General features: G+C 43.5%; 1 protein-coding gene across 5 annotated transcripts in view; it reads left to right on the top strand.

Annotated features, from left to right (window-relative positions):
* Window positions 1-2,840: 2,840 nt before the first annotated feature.
* Window positions 2,841-11,395, top strand: part of LOC141735561 (creatine kinase S-type, mitochondrial-like) — a 111,661-nt gene continuing 103,106 nt past the window's right edge. For 2 of the 5 annotated variants that reach the window (XM_074568553.1, XM_074568551.1), the window contains exon 1: window positions 3,026-3,123. The gene's annotated coding sequence lies outside the window, so the exon portion shown is untranslated. Of the gene's footprint in view, window positions 3,124-11,395 lie in introns of all 5 variants that reach the window. The other 3 variants (XM_074568555.1, XM_074568554.1, XM_074568552.1) reach the window with 3 other exon arrangements.

Raw genomic sequence — 11,395 nt, 5'->3', positions numbered from 1 at the left:
CATCCCCTTCCCCCATGGATTCTAGTTTAAAGCTCTCTCGATCAGCCTCACCAGCTTACACCCAAAGACGTGTTTTCCCCATTGGGACAGGTGGATCCCATCAGGCCCCAGCATACCTTGTGTATCAAAAGCTCTTCCATGGTTTAAAAACCCAAAGTCTTGGTGCAGGCACCAGTCCTGTAGCCAGGTATTGATGTCTTAGGCACATCTGTTTCTTCCAGTGTCTTTCCCCATTACTAGGAGGACTGAGGAAAACACTACCTATTGTGGCAGCGTGCTCTCCCCCTTCCCCCATCCATGGCTCCTGCTAAAGCCATAACTGTCAGTGGGAGTTACGATGGGTTGCACCCGGACTTTGGGGGATGGATGGCAACATAGCCAAACACTGTCTGGCATAGGGACCTAGGTGTCTTGCTGCTATGCAAATATAACGATAGGTCAATCATCTTACCCCAATAAATACTAGACAGACCAAGGCCCGTTGAACTCTCATGAACAGCAGCAGGCTGCATGCCAGGATCTCTCCTTCAGCAGGGATGCCTGCTCAAGGTTACTCCTCGAGGTTTAGATATTCTTTGCCACAACAGATCCTCGATAAGTGGTTAATAGCATGCTGAACTTTGAAATCTTAGCTAAGTGATATAAAGGATTGATTGCACATATATAATCCTTTAGACATAAACCGTTGACCAAGTCTGGGACTAGGACTGGATCCAGCCGTACCTAGACTCCTCTCTGAGAAGGAGTTTAGAAAGCCAGGGGGTCCTTTCTGAACCTCGTGACTCAACGGGAGGGTCTCCCTGACAGCTTGTCTGACCCTGGCCTCTAGGCAGTAAATAACCAAGTGTACCCTGGCATCAAATCTCATTAAACACTGTCGCATTCACTACTGACTTTGTTAAATCACTGTTTTATATCAATAAATATTTCACTGCTTCTCTCTTACAAGTGAGGTGAATCACTCTGCCTGAGACACCTGTGCTCCTCAATTTTTTAGCATTCTTCCCATTAGTACATCTTCCCATTAGACATCATTAGTACCCACGTGAAAGAGCAGGAATGGATAGTAGTCTGAAGGTTGTACTCTTCAGTCTTGTGGTGATGTCCCTAATTCAGGCCCCAGGGAGGCAGCAAACTTCCCTGAAAAGAGGGTCCGGTCTGCAAAGGGATGCTTCCATTCTACACATGAGGGAATCACCAATGACCGTAACTCGCCATTGTTTCTTCTCAGTGCTGGTCTTAATGCAGGTTTTGTTGTGAGGGGTTGGTCTCTCTGACCTTGGCAAGACTACTTGTGGAGATTCCTCCTTTATCTCATTATGTGCTTCATCTACCGTACTCAGGGCCTCATACGTATTCTGTAACGGTATCTTAAAGGGTAAGGAGTGTTTTCTCTTACTGCTCCATACTTTAGCTTTCTTTCACCCCTCCTTATCCCTCATAATTTTTTCTTCCTCCTGGCACAAAGCAGATCCTGGACCTGCCTCCTTAGTGGCCATGCTGAGTTGGCTTGCATGCATCATAGATGGCAGAATACAGCTCCCATTGATCTATCTCCCTCCCAGACTCTCGAATACTCCTCAGCCTGCCCACTTCCTCCTGCAGCTCAGCCACCAAGCAGAGCAGTTTATCAATCTGGTCACACCTTCCACAGGCTTGCTTGCTATCCCTTTCCACCTCTAGGAATATCCCTGCACACATCCCACAGCCAGAAACCTGGGTGGTCTCATGCTTTGACAGGAGCTCTGTCTGTGTGGCTGCACTGGTCCTACCAGGTGCTAGAAGCTCAGGAAAAGCAGAAGACACTACTGTTGTGGTTTGAGCCCAACTGGCTAATGAGAAGACAACAGATGCTCTCCCCCACCTCTCGCTCCAAGGAGAGGAAGAAGAGAGATAAAGAGAGTTAAGAGTTTAAAAGGAACTAAACTACTTTAATGAAATATTAATAATAAAATAATGAAATATATACAATATTTACAAAACCATATCAAGCTCCCAGGATGACATCGCCAGCAGGCACTAGGGTGGGGTTACCAGGTGTGGTAAAGAGGGGGTGCTTTGAATACTGGATAGTCCAGATGCATTGACCTGAGGTAGCTGCTTTGCTTTTGATTATGGTGGATATGCATGGCTCCCTCATTAATATGAAGAAGTCATAATACTTTTGGGGAGAGATGTCTATGTTTTATAAAGTTTCACAAAGCTGAGACTGGGGTTAGGAAATTGCCAAGTATAGTTCAAGAAATATTAAATGTACAAAGGAAAAAGGGTTTTAAAGTCTTGTTTTTTTTAAAAGCTGTTCAGCATTGGCCTCTGTGTTTCTCTGTCAGCCTTGATAAATGTTCAGCTTCAGTGGGAGCAGACTTTGGTGAATGAAATTGCATTTTCTTGTTTGCACTTCCACCCATCATGTATTATTTCTCCTAGTACTTTACCACTATGCAGCTATAGTAATGCTAAATGGGAGACTTCAGATATCCTTAACAGTTTTTTTCTATCAGCACATTTTACATTTCATGTTTCTTGACTTCTCTGCCAGAAGTCTGTCAAAAATTAATGTAGTCAATTAAAAAGTAAGAAAAAAACATATAGGCTCACTGTGATCTTATCCCATTCTCCTGACAACTTGGGTCCAGTTTCCTGCTCTGACCAGCTTCTAGGTGGATTTCTCCTTATGTGTATCTAAGGAGTAGTTCAGGCAGGCAAGGCAAATCAGCACAGAAGCTGCTCATGACCTTTCTCCTTTGGCTGTTACCAAAGGGGCCCTTGGGGTGAAGCAGTGGAGAAGCATCTCATTGCAGTTAGGCATCTGGTAAATAATTTGCTGATGTAATCTCTTTCCCCTTGAGAGGTGTTTGAAAGATGGTGTTGCTATCACCCAACTGTTAAATGGCCCCCTTTTGCCACATCCTACTTAAGTCCTCAAGGACACCCTTGTATGAGCAAATGTCATTGACATAACTTAGTGAAATAGGATTGGCCACTGCAGCAATTATTTTCCTTTCCCTCTCCTCCTTCCCCCCTCTCACATTACCTGGAATCCTGTGAGTACACCAACTTGTTATTCCCTTTACACTCTGGGCTCACTGCAGGTAGCAGGACGTGTCTACCTTCAGCTTCAAGGTCAGTTTAACTAACTCTATTGCTTATCTTATTTGAGATAACTCAAATGGTGGCATTTCAAATACAGGGCTTATTAAAAATTAATTCAAAGCACCACAGGATGTGGTTATAATTATAACCACATTATAACTTGGTTATAATGTATTGATTTGCATAACTACTTGGTGCAGGAAAATGTGTCAGCCTACTGTGCAGCTGCTTCAAATGTTAATCCTTAAGTAACAGTTTAAATAAGGGGAAAATAAGTTCCTTTGCAGAGGTGTAATAATAGTTCAGAGAAACTGTCTTTAAATTGGGAAGTTATTTGAGAGTTAGAGAGTTTGTAGCTCTCTGCACTGTGGAGATGAGTTTTTCATATTGTAAAATAGTGGTTGACTGATTCAAAAGGGCAAGCACTCCTAACACCTTTGACTGGCTTCAGTACAAAAATTTGGGGTTCTAAATCTCACCAGATAAAATCTAATTGACCAGATCTTTAGCTGGTAGAAATCAAAGAGAGTGTTGTGACCAAAGGGTAGTTGTTTGACCTATTAAGAGTCACAGTCTTTTCCATATCTCCTCCTTTCATAACAAGGAATTTGGAGTTTTGTAGTTTATTTTCTTAAAAAGATTAGATTTTTATATCTGTTCAGTGACCTCTGGAATTATGAGGAGAAAAGAAACTGAATTTTAGTTTATTTTTCCTAGAGACATTCCATGCTATGATTAAGACAGAATGATGTCTGCACTAATATTATTTCTGCGTTCTGGAGATTTTTATCTTAAACAGAGATCAGTCAGAGTGGCTCAGGTCTTGCTCAGGCTGAGCTATGAGAAACTGAAAACAGCCCACCAATATTACTTTATGAGATTTAATGTTTTACTTTAGATCTTATCCTCTTATTCTCAAACCAGGACACCTTGTAGAGTGATATAGCAAACCAAGAGCAATATGTAAACTGTTTTTTAAGCATCTAAAATAGTATATCAGGCATTTAGTCATTACATTTCTTGCAGATGTTTCTAAGGTGCCTACGACTGCTGCAGAAGGGCAGAGAAAAATTTCCACTGGCATCTGTGGGTTCTAGATCAAGCTAAGGATAACTCAAAGGAATTATTTCTCAAATATAAAAGACCAGCATCTTTTGTAACCCATTTCTCCACCACATGGAAAGTTCTGCTCAGTACAGTATAACCATTAGACAACTTAACAATTTAACATGTGCATATATGTTATTGGTGTTTATGTGTCTGTGTGAACTTTAGCTATGGCTCTGACATTCCTCTAAAATGTCACTCAGGATCACATGGTATGGTACTTAATATCACCCATGACATGATTCAAATATTTAATCTAGTTCTATTTCTAGAAATGTCACTGTTAAGTCTGTAACCTTTGTACTTTCTTTCCATCCTTGGCTAAAAGCACATGTGCTGCCTAGTGTAAAATAAAGGACAATCAATACTTATGTTCAACTACATGAATATCCATCTAAGAAAATAGCGCCAACAACTTTCTCTTTAAAAGAAGTTCAAGAAATTAAAGGGTTAATTGCAAAAGAGTTTGTTTATATTAAAAGTAGTAGTAAACATTGCAAGTTCCTTAAAGGTTAAAGAGGTGGTTTGTGCATTTATGATGATTCAGTCTCTGAAATGGATGGAATGGTTTCACCTGTGTGCAGATCACAGGATCACTGTGTGCAGAAATTAAAAAAAGGATAGATTCAGACTAGATAATAAGGAATTTTTACAATGAGAGTGGTGCAATACTGACACAGATTGCCCATCCCTGGAAACATTCAAGGTCAGGTTGGATGGGACTCTGAGCAACCTGGTCTAGTTGAAGATGTCCCTGCTGACTGCAGGGGGGTTGGGCTAGATGACCTTTAAAGGTCCCTTCCAACCCAAACTATTCTATGATTTTATTATTGCATTGGAGAGTTGGCGAGCCAAACCCAACAGTGATGCCATGTGCGGTAAATGCAGGTGCACACTCCCAGTTGAAGCATTGACTGGTATAGCAGTGCATAAGGTGCATTTTTGTATTTCTGTGAACTGCTATGGTATTTGAGAAGCTCCTGCTTTTCTCTAACTGATATTCTCTGTCTGCTATTCTTTTCATCAGCCTGCAATAACATTGATGCTGTGGATCTGTGGATCTGAGTTAGCGTTCTGATTTATATTTCCTCACTGGGAAATACCAGTTCTCATTTATTCAATTTGGACTGTTGTGTTTCCCGATGTGTTAACTTTTGATGATCTGCATATAGAATATATACAGTGCTCTAGATTCAACAGTCTTACATTGAAACGGTTCATTTTAGATCACTTCCCTAAAAATTTCTAATACAGTGTGCAAAATGGGTTAGTAGCTGAAATCCCTGACGTCATCCAATTAATAAAGGAAGAAGCTATCTATAATGTTTTGGAAAAACAGTCTTGTTACTATGAGAGTATCATCTGAGTGACATATGGTTGTGGTCTCTTGCTACAAATCCTAAAAGTGTCCTTCAAATATATAAAATTAAATTACTAAGCTTTATACTTCAAAAAAGTGTTGTGTACAATATCACAGAAATTAGACCTCATTTAGACAACTGAAGAAGAAATGTTTAAAGAACTAAAAATCACAGGTAGTTAAGATGCAACTAATTCAGTCATATACATTTCCAAAATAAAGTCCAAATGTGTATGTAGCTTGTGGTGCATTGAAAGAACTAATTTCTACAAAGATTGATGCAGTTATAAACCAATTAGCAGAGAAACATTTTTTAAGTAGTGTGGTGGGTTGACCCTGGCCAGCAGCTAAGCACCACATAGCTGCTCACTCACTCTCTCAGCCTACTGGGATGGTGGAAAGAATAGGAAGAGCAAAAGCGACAAAACTTGTGGGTTGAGATAAAGATAGTTTAATAAGTGAAGGCAAGAGGAAGAAAACAAAAGAAGTGATGCAAAGGCAATTACTCACCACCTCCCACAAGTAGACTGATGCCCAGACAGTCTCCAAGCAATGGCTACCTTCCAAACCCCTCCTCCCCTCAGTTTTTATTGATGAGCATGATGTCGTATGGCATGGAATGTCCCTTTGGTCAGTCTGGGTCAGCCATCCAGGTTGTGTCCCCTCCCACCCCCAGCCTACTCACTGCAGGGAGCAGAATGGGAAAAAAGAAAAAGCCCTGATACTGTGCGAACACTGCTCAGCAATAGGCAATTCACTAGTGTGTTATCAACACTGTTTTAGCCACAAATCTAAGACACAGCACCATATCAGCTGCTATGAAGAAAGTTAACTCCATCCCAGCCAAACCCAGTACAACTTCTACACCTTATTCCATATCACTTACGTCACACTCAGGTCCTACACTATCCAATACATCCTTATTAATCACCACTTCCTGTTCCTTCCTGTTCCATACACACAAATCCCATTCCCTTAGTCTATGGGCCTCCCCTGTAGAATGTCCACAAAATGTCCATTGAGTTCAGTCTATGACTTGGGCTCCATTCATTATAGTGGTCGCTCAGGACAGAAGAGGTTACATGTTGTGTTGAGTTATTGGATGTCAAAGCCAGTTCAGGTTGGGTCCCTGCTGCACTTGCTTGGCTTCTTGCAAGGCTCATTCTCTGTTGATTCAGGTGATTCCTCCTGTTGTACTTCCTATAATATGCAACCCAAATCATGGGTTATTTTCCCCTAGGGCTAAATCTTCTTGAGGTACCCAACAGATTTCTTCATCCTCCTGCATTACACACCAATTATACCCGTGTCCTCAACTGAAAGTGTCCTGGTTTGAGGTAAAACAGAACCAATTTTCTGTTCAGTGATTTTACTTCTTAGCTAAGCCTCTTCTAACTGTCTGAAATTAACAGCATATTGCGCAGAAACTGTTCACTCTCAGAGTGATAAGACCAAGGAATGGTAGGCAGAGAGGCTCCTGCTTAGACTTATTGCTATAACAACCAAGGTCAGCTAACTTTGTTGTGTGCCCCGCTGGAGGGTCGGAAAAAGAAAAGCATAGAGGGGTTGCACCTGTGGGGAGGAGCAGACAGGACAGGTCACCCCAAACTGACCAACAGGGTATTCCATCCCATCTGCCTCATGCTCAGTATAAAAGCTCTTTCTTTAATACCGGCATCCAAGGAGAACTCTGTCTATTCATCTGCCTTTGATCCTGATCTGAGTGTTCCTGACTCCAGATCTGGAATCCAGTCCCCGTCCGTCACTGAGTCCAGTCTGGGTCCACGGACTTATGTATGTTGGGCTTGCTACAGCCTTTGCCCCTGAAATTAGTTCAAATGATGCCTCTACGCATTTGGGATCTCGAAGGTCGAGGGTAGCAAGCGTGCAGGCTAAGATCCAAATTCTCAATGCAACACACACACAGAGATCACGATATTCATAAATTCACAGTCTAATTTGACAGAAAATAAAATACAGGAACATAGGAACATGAATGTACAAGCATAAGTATTTTGTTTCAGGGTTCCTTAAAAACAGTTCCTGGTAAAACAGGATTTCTACTACAAGCAAGGAATCGTACCTTTAATCAGTGCTTTGTTAATTTAGCAACTCTCAATTTCATCAAATAGGGGCTATATCCCCAGAAATTCCTCTGACAAAAGGGCCCTCCAGAATCTGGAAGGCTATCCAATTACAATTTATAGAAACTTACAGCAAGGATGACTAACTAAAGATAGAAGTCTCTGAAAGCATTAGGAAAAGAGAAAGAAAGAGTGAGAGAGAGAGAGAGTGTGTGTGTGTGTGCGTGTGAAAGAGAAAGCTTCATTTTCTCGTATGAGATAAGGTCCCTGGTGTTAAGTTTGGACTTGCTTGCTTGCCTTCCTTTCTTCTTTTCTTTTACTCTCTGTTTTGCTGTGTGTAGACCCCATATTTATATGAAAATTATTCTTATGGAGTCTTTTTAAGATTTACATGTGTTAACAAAAAGGGGCTCTTAACTTATAAATTCTGCTTGGGGGGGGCGGTACTGGCAGAAAATAACAGATAGCTGTTAATCCTGGCCTGAGTCAGGGTAGTAGTAGATGGTTGCTTCTCCTGGGAACAAAAGGGAGGTTCCAGAGAGCTATTACCTTGGAAATCCCACCCAAAGCAGGACCATTAAGAGCTAACAGCTCTTCCTAGCTCTCTCTAGGTACAGGGAGTTGTCCACAGAAGGGGACTGTATTGTCATGCCTGGAAAGAGAATTGCATGAACATACATTTCAGTCCCATGCCCGTTATCAGTATTGCCATACCTGAGCTGTCACGGGAAAGTGTGCAATTGATTCAGAAGCATTTGAGATAGACTGCCAATCAAGCCCATGTACAGAATCAAAGAATCACAGAATCACAGAATCACAGAATGGTAAGGGTTGGAAGGGGCCTCTGGAGGTCATCTGGTCCAACCCCCCTCCTCAAACAGGGACACCTAGAAAAGGCTGTCCAGGACCATGTCCAGATGGCTTTTCAATATCTCCAAGGAGGGACACTCCACAACAACTCTGGGATACCTGTTCCAGTGTTCGGTGACCCTCAAAGTAAAATAGGGTTTCCTGATGTTCACACAGAACCTCCTGTGTTTCAGCTTGTGCCCATTGCCTCTTGTCCTGTCACTGGGCACCACTGAAAAGAGCCCGACTCAGTCTTCTTTACACCCTTCCATCAAGTATTTATAAGCATTGATGAGATCCCCCCTGAGCTTTCTCTTCTCCAGGCTAAACAGTCCCAGCTCGCTCAGCCTTTCCTCGTAGGAGAGAGGCTCCAGTCCCTTCATCATCTTCGTGGACCTTTGCTGGACTGTCTCCAGTAGCTCCATGTCTCTCTTGTACCGAGGAACCCAGAACTGGCCACAGTACTCCAGGTGTGGCCTCACCAGTGCTGAGTAGAGGGGAAAGATCACCTCCCTCGACCTGCTGGCAATACTTTGCCTAATGCAGCCCAGGATACTGTTAGCCTTCTTTGCAGCAAGGGCACACTGCTGGCTCGTGTTCAACTTGGTGTCTACGAGGTCCTTTTCTGTCAAGCTGCTTTCCAGCTGGGCGACCTGCAGCATGTTTTGTGTCATCTGCAAACTTGCTTAAGGGTACACTCTGCCCTATCATCCAGATCATTAATGAAGATGTTGAACAGGCCTGGACCCAGTATTTACACCTGGGGTACACTGGTATTATTGGCCTCCAACCAGACTTTGTTCCCCTGATCACCACCCTCTGTGGCCAGCCGTTCAGACAGTTTTCACCACACCTCGCTGTCTGCTCATCCAGCCCATACTTCAACAGCTTCTCTATGAGGACCTTATGGGAGACAGTGCCGAAAGCCTTCCTGAAGTCAAGGTAGACAACTGCTCTCCCTTTATCTCCCAAGTCAGTCATTTCCTCATAGAAAGTTATCAGGTTGGTCATGCATGACTACCCCTTGGTGAATGTCGTGTTTGCTTAAGCATTCCCCAATTGATCCTCTTCTACCAAGGGGTACATTTCCCTTGCTACAGCCTTTGCCCCTGGTCTCTGAAGCCTGGGATTCCCAAAGGCTGGTCTTGCTAGTAAACACTGATGCATTTGGTACCTCAGCCTTTTCCATGTCCTGTGTCACCAGGTCCCCTACTCCATTCAGCAGCGGGCCCACATTTTCCTAACCTTCCTTTTTCTACTTATCTACTTCTGGAAGCTCTTCCTGTTGTCTTTGACATACCTGCCCAGATTCAGTTCCAGGTGGGCTTCGGCTTTCCTAACTGCATCTCTGCATGCTCAGACAGTATCTCTGTATTCCTCCCAGGTTACCCATCTCTGCTTCCACCCTTTGTATGCTTCCTTTTTGTGTTTGAGTTTGGCCAGGAGCTCCTTGTTCATCCATGCAGGCCTCCTGGGATCTTTGCCTGATTTCCTGCTCTTAAGCTTGGAGGAGGTGATCCTTGAATATTAACTAGCTTTCTTCGGCCCCTCTTCCCTCCAGGGACCTATCCCAAGGGACTCTGTCGTGGTTTGGGCCGGACTGGCCACTGAAAGGAACGGCAGATGCTCTCTGACCTCTCTCCCTTCAGAGAAGGGAGAGCATCTCCCTTCAGGGAGAGGAGGAAGAGAGAGAAAGAGACTTATGAGTTTAAAAGAAACTAAACTACTTTAATGAAATACTAATAATAAAAAAATAAAAAGAAAATAATGAAAAATATACAATATATACAAAACCATATCAAGCTCCCAGGATGACGATCATGTCACTAGCAGGCACTGGGAAAGTCACAGACTGGACTCAGCAACAGACGGGAGCTGAACTCAGGAACTGGATTCGGGAATGCACAGATCAGGATCAAGGGCAGACAAACAGACAAAGTCCTCCTCGGACACCAGCCATTGAAGAAAGCGGACTGACCCTTTGATCCCTCAGCTTTTATACTGAGCATGAGGCAGATGGGATGGAATACCCTGTTGGTCAGTTTGGGGTCACCTGTCCTGTCCGCTCCTCCCCGCAGGTACGACCCCTCTATGCTTTTTCAGTTTCTGACCCACCAACGGGGCACACAACAAAGTTAGCTGACCTTGGTTGTTATAGCAATAAGTCTAAGCAGGAGCCTCTCTGCCTACCATTCCTTGGCATAAATTATAAACAATCAAGTCTTATCACTCTGGGAGCGAACAATGTCTGAACGATATGCTGTTAATTTCAGAGAGTTTAGTTAGTTAGAAGAGGCTTAACTGAAAAGCAAAATTACTGAACAGAAAATTGGTTCTGTTCTACCTCAAACCAGGACAGACTCTTCCAAGCAGATCCCTGAAGAGGCCAAGGTCTGCTCTCCTGAAGTCCAGGGCTGTGAGCTTGCTTTTCACCCTCCTCCCTCCTTCCCCTCAGGATCCCGAACTCCACCATCTCATGGTCACTGCAGCCAAGGCTGCCTTTGACCTTCACATCCCCAACAAGCCCTTCCTTGTTGGTGAGCACGAGGTCCAGCAGAGCACCTCTCCTCATTATCTCCTCTGTCACTTGGGTGAGGAAGTTGTCATTGATGCTCTCCAGGAACCTCCCGGATTGCTTATGCCCTGCTGTGTTGTCCCTCCAGCAGATATGAGGGTGGTTAAAGTCCCCCAGGAGGACCAGGGCCTGCAAACATGAGGCTGCTCCTAGCTGTCTGTAGAAGGCCTCATCCACTTGTTCTTGCTGGTCAGGCAGCCTGTAGCAGAAACCCACTAAATGTCAAGGGGGATAATATCAGGCTTGCCCGTGAAGAGCTGTGGGACAATAAATCAAGGTTAGAAGTGCTAGCGAGGGCCTTTAGCCCTCTGAGACATGCTGGGTACA

The sequence above is a fragment of the Larus michahellis genome, chromosome W (assembly GCF_964199755.1).
Source record: "Larus michahellis chromosome W, bLarMic1.1, whole genome shotgun sequence".
Lineage (NCBI taxonomy): Eukaryota > Metazoa > Chordata > Aves > Charadriiformes > Laridae > Larus > Larus michahellis.
Note: the sequence above shows the minus strand (reverse complement) of the source record. Positions and strands in the feature narration are given on the sequence as shown.